Source organism: Monodon monoceros, unplaced genomic scaffold (assembly GCF_005190385.1).
Source record: "Monodon monoceros isolate NGI ecotype Baffin Bay Population unplaced genomic scaffold, NGI_Narwhal_1 Super_Scaffold_2, whole genome shotgun sequence".
Classification (NCBI taxonomy): Eukaryota; Metazoa; Chordata; class Mammalia; order Artiodactyla; family Monodontidae; genus Monodon; species Monodon monoceros.
The window spans coordinates 82,517,977-82,530,576 of record NW_021703776.1 but is presented as its reverse complement, the minus strand read 5'-3'; the positions used below and the strand labels follow the sequence as shown (position 1 = coordinate 82,530,576).

Sequence of the window (12,600 nt, the reverse complement as noted above, 5' to 3'; positions counted from 1 at the left end):
TATTCCTAGATTAGTTTAACATCAGTATTCCAAGAAAAACTATGACTGGCAATTCTAATTTTTTATCTTTAGTTTAAAAAATGTATTATCATAAAAGTGACACATGTTCTTTTTGGGTAAATGAGAAAATACAAGTCAGAAAAAACCAAAAAAGAAACAGAAATCACCACCACCTGAGATAGCTACATTACCAAATTTACAATTTGGAATACATGCTTCTAGCATTTTCCCCCTGAGTTTCTTAGATGCTTTTTTTTAAACAAAAGTGAGGCTGTTGTGTATATACTGTTGTAGAAATATTTTAAAATTTAATATAGAACAGAAAATTTCATGTTATTAACATTTTACATCATTTTTTAATGTTTACAGAGCATTCCCCATAAAAATGTACAGTAGGTATTTTACTAATTCCCTAAAGTTAAATCATTTAGGTTGTTTCCAATATTTCACTATTATAAATACCACTGTGATGACAAGTTTGATATTCAATAAATATCTGTTGAATAAATGAGTAAATGAATGGTTTACTAAGTTAAGTCTTTAAGTACATACCCAATTATTTCCTTAGCTTTTAAGAGACATAAAACTTTCAGTAGGGCTTCCCTGGTGGCACAGTGGTTAAGAATCCGCCTGCCACTGCAGGGGACACGGGTTTGAGCCCTGGTGCGGGAAGATCCCACATGTCAAGGAGCCACTAAGCCCATGCGCCACAACTACAGAGACTGTGCTCTGGAGCCCGTGCGCCTAGAGTCCGTGCTCCACAACAAGAGAAGCCACCGCAATGAGAAGCCCGTGTACCACAACAAAGAGTAGCCCCCGCTCGCAACTAGAGAAGGCCCTGCGCAGTAACGAAGACCCAACACAGCCAAAAATAAATAAGTTAATAAAATAAATTTTAAAAAAAAAACAAACTTTGAGTAATTGTATAGCTATGATTCTGGACATGCTATTATAGCAGGCACAGAAAGGTAATGTGGTAAAAACAGTAATCTAAACATAAAGGTGAGCACATAATACTTGGGGGATGCAAGACAAGATAAAAATATTAACCTTAATGATGTAAAAGTAGAGTATGGCTCCCAGAAGCTGGAATATAGAAAGAGGGTAGTGCAGGAGCACTTATAATGCCATTCTACAAAATGGCAAGTTGAGAAAGTTTAAAGTTGGTGGATCAAAAAATAAAAGTTTATCATTTATAATTATAAAGATAATTATTAAAAAACTTTCAAAAAGAATATAAATATCAAATAATGGGAGATGGAGAAAGGAGGGAGTAGAAAAAGTGACTTAAATTCTTATTTAATATCCACAGATATTGTGTAAAGTTGATCAATCAAGAAACAGAAGTTTACACATATTATTAAGCCTTATGGAAGTAATTCCAAGAGAAGCTAAAAACAGAAACAGTGAAATGGCTTTTTTCTCTTTTTTTTTTGCAGTACGCGGGCCTCTCACTGTTGTGGCCTCTCCCTTTGCGGAGCACAGGCTCCGGATGCGCAGGCTCAGCGGCCATAGCTCATGGGCCTAGTTGCTCCGCAGCATGTGGGATCCTCCCAGACCGGGGCACAAACCCGTGTCCCCTGCATCGGCAGGTGGACTCTCAACCACTGCGCCACCAGGGAATCCCAGTGAAATGTTTTTTAAAAGTTGTCTCTGGACTGTAGAGCTAGGGATGGAAAGGAAAGAGAAAAGGCAGGAGACATGTTTTTTTCATCATCAACTCTCCTCTGCTATTTAATTTGCTAGGAAGCACAAAGAATACCCTGATAAAATTGGCTGAAAAACCTGTAATTATTCACTTTGGATCCCCTAACTATATATATCTTCTTACCTTGATAACCAGTCAGACGCAGCTGCTCACAGAGTTTTCCTTTAACCAGAGGCAAACTTAAAATGCCTAAGACCTTGGAGACTACCTAGTCTGATTTTCTCATTTTACAGATTAATCTGAGACCCAGAAAGACTAAGTGAGTTACCCAAAGTCACAGTTCTAGTTGGCGGCAAAACCAAAACTCGAACCCACATTCCCTGCCTTCTAATCAAGTGCTCCAACAGCTCCATCAGAGACCCACCCTTTGTCCCAGAGCACAGTCTCTAGCCATTACTGGCTTGGGCACGTTAACTTCTATCCCACACTATCATGTGTATATCTTCAACCCAAGGGTTTAACTGAGGGGCCAGTGAATTTGTATTATAAAATGACATGCATACTGAACTGCAGTGATTTTTCAAACTGCACCTGCAGTAACCCATCCCAGTCCCTCTAACATGCCTTCCGTTCCCTTCACTCATCAACCCTCACCATCACTGCCTTAGAGGATACAGCTGCTTTGAGGAACGGTTCCTACAGACTGAGAGGCCTGACAGCATGCTTCCCAGGCACAGGAATAAATGCAACTCATGAAGTTGCCAAAAAACAATGTCTTTTGAAGCTACTGTCTTCTGTGAGCACCAGGGCAGTCAAATTATTTCATGTTTTTCTTCACCCATATTACATGGGTTTATCTAGCTAATTACACACTCCCACTTCCAATAGATGGAAAGGGAACAAAACTTTTTTTTTTTTTTAAAAGGAGGACAAGGGACTGACTTTTTTTTTTAAAAAATGGAGAACTGCGCTCACATTTTAATGTTTGTAATCATTATACCATTTTATAAAAATTATTTTAAAATGAATTTTAAATGGTATGAAAGTCCATTTATATAAATTATTATTTGTATAGATTATTATTTACGTAAATTTAGAAACAATAAAAAGTATATGCAGAAGAGTCAAGATCTAAAAACCAAAACCCCGGCTTCCCTGGTGGCATATCGGTTGAGAAGTTGCCTGCCGATGCAGGGGACACGGGTTTGGGCCTTGGTCCGGGAAGATCCCGCATGCTGTGGAGCAACTAAGCCCGTGCGCCACAACTACTGAGTCTGCACTCTAGAGCCCGAGAGCCACAACTACTGAAGCCCAGGCGCCTAGACCCCGTGCTCCGCAACGAGAAGCCACTGCAATGAGAAGCCCACTCACCGCAACAAAGAGTAGTCCCCGCTCGTCACAACTAGAGAAAGCCCGTGCACAGCAACAAAGACCCAACACAGCCAAAAATAAATAAATAAATAAATAACCCAAACCCCAGTATTGACTGTTTTTTCCATAAACTGTGCACAATTTATGGACAGCGTATGTCTCACTAATTTAAAATAAGTAACACTGAATGTTTAAAAGCATGCTTTCACACACATGGAGCTGTGCATAATGGGATCAGCGGGGCAACAGCAATACAGATTAATACTGAAAAGCAGGCTGAGCAGTGAGCCTAATACTCATCACTTCCTGGTTTACTTCCTGCATTTTACTTCTCATCCACTGTGAAACTGAGGGCTAAGGGACACATACATACAGTTTGATGGTGGCAACATCAATTGAGGCTTTTAAAAAAGTCAAACAATGTATATGAAAGCACCTTATAACTGCAACATGCTAAAGAAACATAAGGCATTATTTTACTGTATTTTATTGTGGAGCAAGAAAGTGATGCAGAAGAGGAAATGATTGCTGCACCCATCCAGCATTTGAGTACCAGGATCTTAAGGGTTGGACCATAAGCAGCTCCAGGTCTAGTCAGAGAAAAACCATATAAACCAAAGCAGCCCTTCATACCTGTTTTGACTGGTCTGCAGTGTTTTCTGTTTGGTTTTTCAATGTGAATGAATTGCCAACATTTTAAAATAGGGAAATAAGAGTAAAAGTTCCAGACTTCTGACTTCTCTTGAAAAATTAGGAAGATCTGGGGACACCAGTAAGCAGTACTGTGTTAAAAGCTTGGGCTGGATAGTCAGTTCTGTCATTTGCTAGTATGGTGATACTCAACCTCTCTATGTGCCTCAGTCACCCTATTCATAAACTGGTGATAATGTATTAATACCTTCCTCAAAGTGTTAGTGTGAGGATCAAATGAAATGAAGTAATTAAGTAAAGGACTCAGAAGAGTGCCCCGCCACCCCCAATAAATGCTAATTGTTATTATTTCAGATTGGTAACAACTGACTGGCTAGAGGGAGAAGAACATGCTCTTACCAACAAGGTAATAGCAACAAAGACTCTACAATGCAATGTATAAATGCTAAGGAAGAAAATTACAGGGAGAATGGGGCTCAAAGGAGAGGGATGATAATCCAATCAATCAACAAATATTTAAGAAGGCATACAGATGGCTAAAAAGCACAGGAAAAGATGCTCAGTATCACTAACTGTTAGAGAAATGCAAATCAAAATTACAGTAAGGTATTACCTTACACCGATCATAATGGCCATAAAAAAAAAATCTACAAATGATAAATGCTGGAGAGGGTGTGGAGAAAAGGAAACCCTCCTACAGTGGTTGGTGGGAATGTAAATTGGAGAACAGTATGGAGGTTCCTCAAAAAACTAAAAATAGAGCTACCATATAATCCAGCAATCCCACTCCTGGGCATATATCAGGAGGAAACCATAATTCGAAAAGATACATGCACCCCGATGTTCACTGCAGCACTATTTACAATACACATGGAAGCAACCTAAATGTTCATCAACAGAGGAATGGATAAAGAAGATGTGGTACACATATACAATGGAATATTAGCCATAAAAAAAAAAGAACGAAATAATGCCATTTGCAGCAACAAGGATGGACCTAGAGATTGTCATACTGAGTGAAGTAAGTCAGAGAAAAACAAATATCATATGATATTGCTTATATGTGGAATTTTAAAAAAGGGTACAGATGAACTTACCTACAAAAAAGAAATAGAGTTACAGATGTAGAAAACAAACTTATGGTTACCAGGGGGTAAGGGTGGGGGAGGGATAAATTGGGAGATTGGGATCGACATATACACACTACTATATATAAAATAGATAACTAATAAGGACCTAACTGTATAGCACAGGGAACTCTACTCAGTACTCTGTAATGGGGGCTTCCCTGGTGGCACAGTGGTTGAGAGTCTGCCTGCCGATGCAGTGGACACGGGTTCGTGCCCCGGACCGGGAAGATCCCACATGCCGCGGAGCGGCTAGGCCCGTAAGCCATGGCCGCTGAGCCTGCGCGTCCGGAGCCTGTGCTCCGCAACGGGAGAGGCCACAACAGTGAGAGGCCCGCGTACCGCAAAAAACAAAACAGAACAAAACAAAACAAAACAAAAAAACTCTGTAATGGCCTATATGGGAAAAGAATCTAAAAAAAAGTGGATACATGTATATGTATAACTGCTTCACTTTGCTAGACACCTGAAACTAACACAACATTGCAAATCAACTATATTCCAAAAAAAATTTTTTTTTCAAATTACTGAGGACCAGGTTCTAGACAAGAGACACAGTGGTAAGCAAGAAGGCAGAGTCCCACCTCAAAGAACTTACATTCTGGAGGAGGGAGCCATGACAATAAAGACATAAAGGAATAAACAAGAATTTCTGGAACTGACGTGCTATGCAGAGGATAAAATAAGGCAATATGATAAGAAAATGCCTGGGGAGAGGGGTGGTCTCTGATGAGGCACATCTGATTTGCGACCTGAATGGGTGAGAAGAAGGCAGTCACAGGAAGAGCCTGGTAAAAAGGGAAACGGTGGACGGAGACAAGATTGGAAAAAATCACATAAAGCCTTTGTAGGCCTTGGAAAGGAGTTTGGATTTTATTCTGATCAGGAAAGATTTTACGGGAGTAGCTATTTGAGAGGTGCCACTGGGAGCTGGGAAGGAGGGTGGGGTGGAAGTATTCGGAGCAGAGGAAACAGTGTGGCATATGGAACATGACCAAACATGGAGTACACCAGAGGTTCAGCTAGGGGGAAACCAGATGGTGGGGGCCTATGTGCTGTGCAAAGTAATCTGTACTTCATCTTATAGCTCAGTGGTACTTAATATTATGAGGATCCGTTTATAACAACGGAAGGAAGGAAGGAAGGAAAGGAAGGGAGGGGGGGAGGGAGGGAAGGCGGGAAGGGAGGGAGGGGAACCTCTACTACATGATAATTGTATTTATTCAGAAAACCAGATAATGAAAAGAGTACACTATAAATTACTTAATTTATTTGAAAACTCAAATGTAAGCAATACTTTTGAGAGACAGTATTATCTACTCAGTCTACAAATAACCACAGGTCACAAAAGCCCACTGCTATAACTCCTGGCCACCCTCAGGGTTCTAGGTTATAGGATGAAGCATTGCTAAAGGTGATAAGGAGCAAACATTCCTCCCAGCTGTGTGAAGAATCGCTTGGGAAGGACTGAGCCTAGACTGACTAGTTACCAAACCAGTCAGGTAACTAATTCAGTGGTCCATGAGGGAGCACTAATGGGGGCCTGAACTAAGACAGTGGGGATGGAGAGCACGGTGAAATATTTAGGGGGTGAAAATGGAAAGGATTTAGTGAACAACTGGATGTGAACAGTGAAGGAAAGGTAAGTCCAGGATAATGCCAATGTTCTGGCCTGGGTTAAAGAGTGGCTCATTAAACAAGACAAGGAAATAGTAAAAGAGCAGATTTGCAGAGGACGACAGTGCGTAACAATATTTACCTGAACTGTCCAATGCGATACCCAGATCTGGAGCTGTGATGCAGGAGCCTGTGATGCAGGTGTAAGTTTGGGACTCATCAACAAGGAGATGGTAATGAAAGCACAGAGCATGAATAAAATTGACCAGGAATAATATGTAAAATGGGACGATAAAAGAAGCAAGGAAACTTAGGGATATTCAAAGGAGCATATAGAGGAAGGAAAAAAACAACAACGTGTGAACACAAATGAGAAGTTGGAAGGAAAAATGAGAATCAGGAGATAGTAAGTGTCATGGTAGGCAAATGAAGAGAGAAGTCAACAATATCAAATCTGGTGAAAGAAGAATTGAGATAACGACTTGCCAAGAAATTCAATTCATTCATTCATTCAATACATACATAAAAATCACCTACTGTGTGTCAAGCATTGATGTAGATACAGGAGACAGCAATGAATAAAAAAAAAGTCCTCCCCTTCTTGGATTTTACATCCTACCAGAGAGAGATAAACGAATCAAATATATACATAATATTTTAGGGAGAGGAGAGGTGTGGACAAGAGAAGGTGCTGGCCAAGAAATGCCTTTCTGACAAGATCTCTCAGTTCACATCTGTAGGAAGTGAGGGAGACAGCATGAAATGCTTGGGCGGAAGAGTATCCAAGGCAGCAAGAACAGCAAATGCAAAGATGCTGAGACAGGAGCATGCTCGGTGTGATCAAGGAACAGTAAAATGGCCCATGTGCCTGAAGCACCCTAAGCTAGGGGAGAAGAAGCAGATGAGGTCAGACAGTTTAGCCAGGATCAGGCCTGTGGGACCTTGAGGGCTACTTAAGACCTTTGGATTTTATTCTGAATGAGATGGGAAACCCTTGGAAGGTTTTGAGCAGGGGTTAAGACGTAAACTGATTTTCTTATTTACATTTTTAAAGGGTCACCTGGGCTGCTATACAGAGAGTAGACTGAAGGGAGGAAAGGGTGGGAACAGGAAGACCAATTATAAGGCTACTTTAAGATGAACATGGCTTCGGGACTTCCCTGGTGGCGCAGTGGTTAAGAATCCACATGCCAATGCAGGGGACACAGGTTCGATCCCTGGTCCGGGAAGATCCCACATGCCACAGAGCAACTCAGCCCGTGAGCCACAACTACCGAAGCCCGCACTCCTAGAGCCCGTGCTCCACAACAAGAGAAGCCATCGCAATGAGAAGCCCGCGCACCACAACGAAGAGCAGCCCCCGCTCGCCGCAACTAGAGAAAGCCTGTGCGCAGCAACGAAGACCCAATGCAGCCAAAAGTAAATAAATAAATAAATTAAAAAAAAAAAAAAAGATGAACATGGCTTGGACCAGGGTAGCAGCATCAGAGGTGATAAGAAATAGTTAGATTCTGCATGTTTTAAGGGTACAGCTGCCAGGATTTCCTGACAATTGGGATGCATGGTAGAGTGAAAGAGAGAAGTCTAAAAATGACTCCAAGGTTTTTGGTTTGAGCAACTGGAAGAACTTAATAGGCATTTACTGGGATGGGAATGAATGTCAGAGGAACAACTGAGATGCCTATTATATATATATATATATATATCTCCACGTGGAAATGTGAGTAGGATATTGTGAATTGCAGGCTTAAGTCTGCTATTTTTAAAACTGCTTTTAGGTGCTTTTAAATGCTTTTTAACATTTACTTTTGCTCCTTTTTGGAAGAATATAATTAAGAATTGCACTTATATTCTTAGAAATATTGAGGTAAACATTTATTATTTAGGTTCATTCATTTCTGGACAAATCAGCTATAAAAGTGCCACTATTACCCTTTCTAAGGTAACAATATAACACTAGGTCACAATTATCTATCACAGCTCAGATTTCTGTCAAACATTTTTCTTTACGGATGTCAAAACAGTCTATGAAAACAAGATGACTAAGTTAAAGTAACTATGTTGGAGAGATTCAAGGATGTGCTCTATAAATTACTATATGAATACTCTTTATTTCTTCTTTTTTCCTTTTCTTTCTTTCCCTGATAGCTGTAGTGCAAGGAGAAAGAGGCCAGAACTTGGAGTGAGAAATGCGTTGTTTTGATTTCTAGTTGCATAATCTTGGAAAATCATAAAATCCCTATGAGCTTCTCATTGATCATCTGTAAAACTGACAAGGATGATGCCTGCCTCATGGGCTAGTAACAGTAATAATAGCTAACACTTATTGAGCCTTTACTATGTGCTAGGTGCTTTTCTAAGCACCTTTACATATATAATCACATCATAATGTATAATGTAACCCTCACAACTCTAAGAGGTATTATTATCTTCACTGTCATGATGAAGTGAGGCACAATGAGCTTAAGTAATTGCTCTAAAGCAAACAGGAAATGAGTGACAGGAACAAAATGTAAGTCTTGTCAGTGTGCATAATAGTGATTTACAGTTTATAAAACATGTTCATATTTTTTTTTGAATTAATTTATTTATTTATATTTATTTTTGGCTGTGTTGGGTCTTCGTTTCTGTGCAAGGGCTTTCTCCAGTGGCGAGGAGCGGGGGCCACTCTTCATCGCGATGCGCGGGCCTCTCACTGTCGCGGCCTCTCCCGTTGCGGAGCACAGGCTCCAGACGCGCAGGCTCAGTAGTTGTGGCTCACGGGCTTAGTTGCTCTGCGGCATGTGGGATCTTCCCAGACCAGGGCTCGAACCCGTGTCCCCTGCATTGGCAGGCAGATTCTTAACCACTGCGCCACCGGGGAAGTCCCCTATCTGTGTCAATTTTAAGTGTATATTCCTTTGACCCCAGAAATTCTGTTTCCAGAAATTTTTAGACATTTGCATATAAATCTATATAAAGAAAGCTTTGTTACAAAATTATTTGTAACGGTAATAACATTGGCGCAACCTCATCATTGCCTTATCTCTGACAGCTTCTTTCTTCCTTTGGGCTGCAAACTAAAGCCCATGTCCCTGGTTACAGTAAACTCTGGCTTACTCCCTGGGGTAAAGAGCAGGTGTGCTCATCGTTGTCACATGATGAGCACACTGAAGCAAAAAGATGGCTCAGTTACCACAGGTACAAACTCCCTCAGCTGCATGTTCCCTTCTGGGTATTGAGTTCACCTCTGCATACAGGTTCAGTTTTTGTTTTGTTTTGTTTGCGGTACACGGGCCTCTCACTGTTGTGGCCTCTCCCGTTGCGGAGCACAGGCTCCGGACGTGCAGGCTCAGTAGTTGTGGCTCACGGGCTTAGTTGCTCTGCGGCATGTGGGATCTTCCCAGACCAGGGCTCGAACCCGTGTCCCCTGCATTGGCAGGCAGACTCTCAACCACTGCGCCACCAGGGAAGCCCCATATTTTGTTTTTAACGGTAGGAACACCACAGTATTAGAATGATCAATGTGAAATAGGTCCAAAACAGTCAAATATCATCCATTTCACATGGTTCAACCAAAACTATTATGCTATAGCCACTTAAAAAAATGAAACATGAAAATGTTTTTTAACTGTAAAGCACTATGGAAGGTATCATTTTTAAGCAACAATAAATAGAACCACACTAAGAATTAACACAATTGTGAAAATGAAAGTAGTATGAAAGGGAACAGACAGTAAATACAGGAATCTGTTCAAATTACACACCACTCAATGACCAATAGTCAATGTGAAGTCCGTTATATATCCAGCCCAGGTTTCCATTCGCAGCCTTGGTATTTTTGAGGATTAATCTTCTGAAAGATATGGAGACAATCTCAAGCAGACATCACTTTCCCCAAGGCACTCATTACCCCCTGATGTAATATTTATTTACCTTTTTAGATAGTAAGTAAGCTCATGGGGGCAAAGATTTTTCTGTTTTATTCAATGCTTTATCCCACCACCTAGAACTGTTCAAGGCTCACAATAATCACTCAAATTTGTTTATTGAATGAGTGAGAAATTAGAACTTTCTAAGCTGGACAATAACATATGAAATACATTTTAAGACAAAGAGTACTCAGATTTTGTAACGTAAACAACAACAATAAATAAACCTTTCTAAATAGCATAATAATGGTCCCTACCATAAACACTTCAGAAAGTGTCAGACATCTAAATTTGAATAGTACCTATTCAAAAATTAAAATCCCTATATTTACTTTGTGAGTAAATTAAAACAAAGTATATCTTGAATTACTTCCAAAATTAAAATTAGAATAGCAAATAATCAAAGTTTCAGCCATAGTAGTAAGAAGGAAAAATTATCTTAGAATCCTGACAAGGAAAGGAAGTTAGAGAAAAGTAAAAAAGCACATGTGTTTCAAGAATAAAATTTACAAAGTGGTTGAATATAAAATTAAAATTCCTTAAAACTGGGAATAACATTTTTGAATTTAACTTGTACAAGATTTCCCTAAACTTAAAAGGGGGAGGAAGAAATGCTATCCTAAGTTTCTAATGAAATATAAGCTGCTTAAATAACATTTACACTATATTTCCTGTTCAAAAAAAAAAAAAAATCACCAAAATTTTTCCATGACTACGGAAATGTTGCCTCCATTTAGAATAAGTTATTTGAAAAATTACAGAGCACTACATAAAGAAAAAATAATAATCATCCTACAAGAATAAAAAACATTTTTCTCACTACCAATATCTCAGTGTGATTGTTGATAAAATTCTAAAAATCAGAAGGGGAAAAGGGACCATCAAATGTAATTTACCACAAATATTTATCAGCAGCCACTTAGTCCTGAGCACACAGACGTCCTGCAGCTAGCTGGCTGTCAAACCACCAAAAGCTGCTTGTCATCCACCTTCCTGGCACTTAGAACTAAGCTCACTTGGGTCAAAACAAGTCAACTACCTTTCTCATCAGTAGTAATATACTGGAATAAAAGTATAATTCTGTCTGCCAAGATTCTGTTCTTAAGAATAGTCTTGTAACTATTAAAAGGGGACATTAAATTAGAGCTATTGAAAAGGGTTATCTGCATCTGTAGCTTGACTGGGATAATACTTCTGAGGTCTTGATGTGTAATCAAACCAGAGGAAAGAGAAGTAACTGGAAAAATCAACAAATATCATAACCCCCAAAAAGAGTGAATAAAGAGTAAACTATTGAAAAAAATGCATATGCCAGTAGTAATATGTAAATAAAAGTAGGTTCATACTTTAGAACAGATTCCATGTGTTGTGCAACAAGGAATATTCACACTGACTTAGTATAGTTACAAATCATTAGTCAGAGAAATATTACATAAGTATTAAAGGATGAAGTAGACTGATGTGTACTGACACAGAAAATGTCCACAATATACAGCTGTAAACTGGGGAAAAACCCAACAAAACAAAACACCCCAGGTTATAAAATCTGCTAGAATAAGTGTGGTCTCATTAAAATAAACAAACAAACAAACAAATAAATTACAGATATGGCTATGGAAAAACAAAAGAATCTAGAAAGGTATACTGAAACTGTTAAGAATGCTTTTCTTCTGTGCATAATGGAATTATGAAGACTTCTTGTTTTACAGATTTTTTTTTCTCCCTTTAAAACAATAAGCATGTAGTTACTTTTATAATGAGGGGACTGGAGGGGTGGTTAATCCCAGATCTGGGAAAGAAAAGACAAATAGTATAATAAGCCCCTCTACCCCTTCACCAAATGAAAAATCTGAGGGTGACCTCTAAGCTCATGGAATCAGAGAGACCCATATAAAGACCATCAAAGCTGCCCAATGTCCTCTGGGTACACTTTCTTTAAAAAGAATCCTACGTAGAACCTCAAAATATAAGATAAAAGTGGAACACTTCTTATTGAAGGAGCTGGGGAATGCTGACAGCTACAGGCGTTCATCCCCCTCACCTCCTGCAATACCCTCTGAGACTCAGGACACCACAGAGCACAAGTGGAAACTCCCTAATTAATGCAAGTCTGAAGCATCGTGCAGTTGGGAAACTGAGACCCAAGAATTAGCCTCCTATTAAGATATCTGCCTAACAGACAGGCTCCAGGGTTATTTTATATACTAGGCATTATAGACACAGTCCTTGGGGCCTGCAAACTTTTCAAATACATACAGAAAAGTTTAGAGAAAGC

At 39.6% G+C, this 12,600-nt stretch overlaps 1 protein-coding gene across 10 annotated transcripts in view; it reads right to left on the bottom strand.

Annotated features, from left to right (window-relative positions):
* NRF1 (nuclear respiratory factor 1) overlaps nt 1-12,600 on the bottom strand; it is a 139,344-nt gene that overhangs the window by 101,827 nt on the left and 24,917 nt on the right. The window contains exon 1 of one of the 10 annotated variants that reach the window (XM_029233326.1): nt 10,161-10,432. The exons of the other annotated variants lie outside the window; for them this stretch is intronic. The gene's annotated coding sequence lies outside the window, so the exon portion shown is untranslated. Of the gene's footprint in view, nt 1-10,160; nt 10,433-12,600 lie in introns of those variants that run through there. 10 annotated transcript variants of the gene reach the window in all.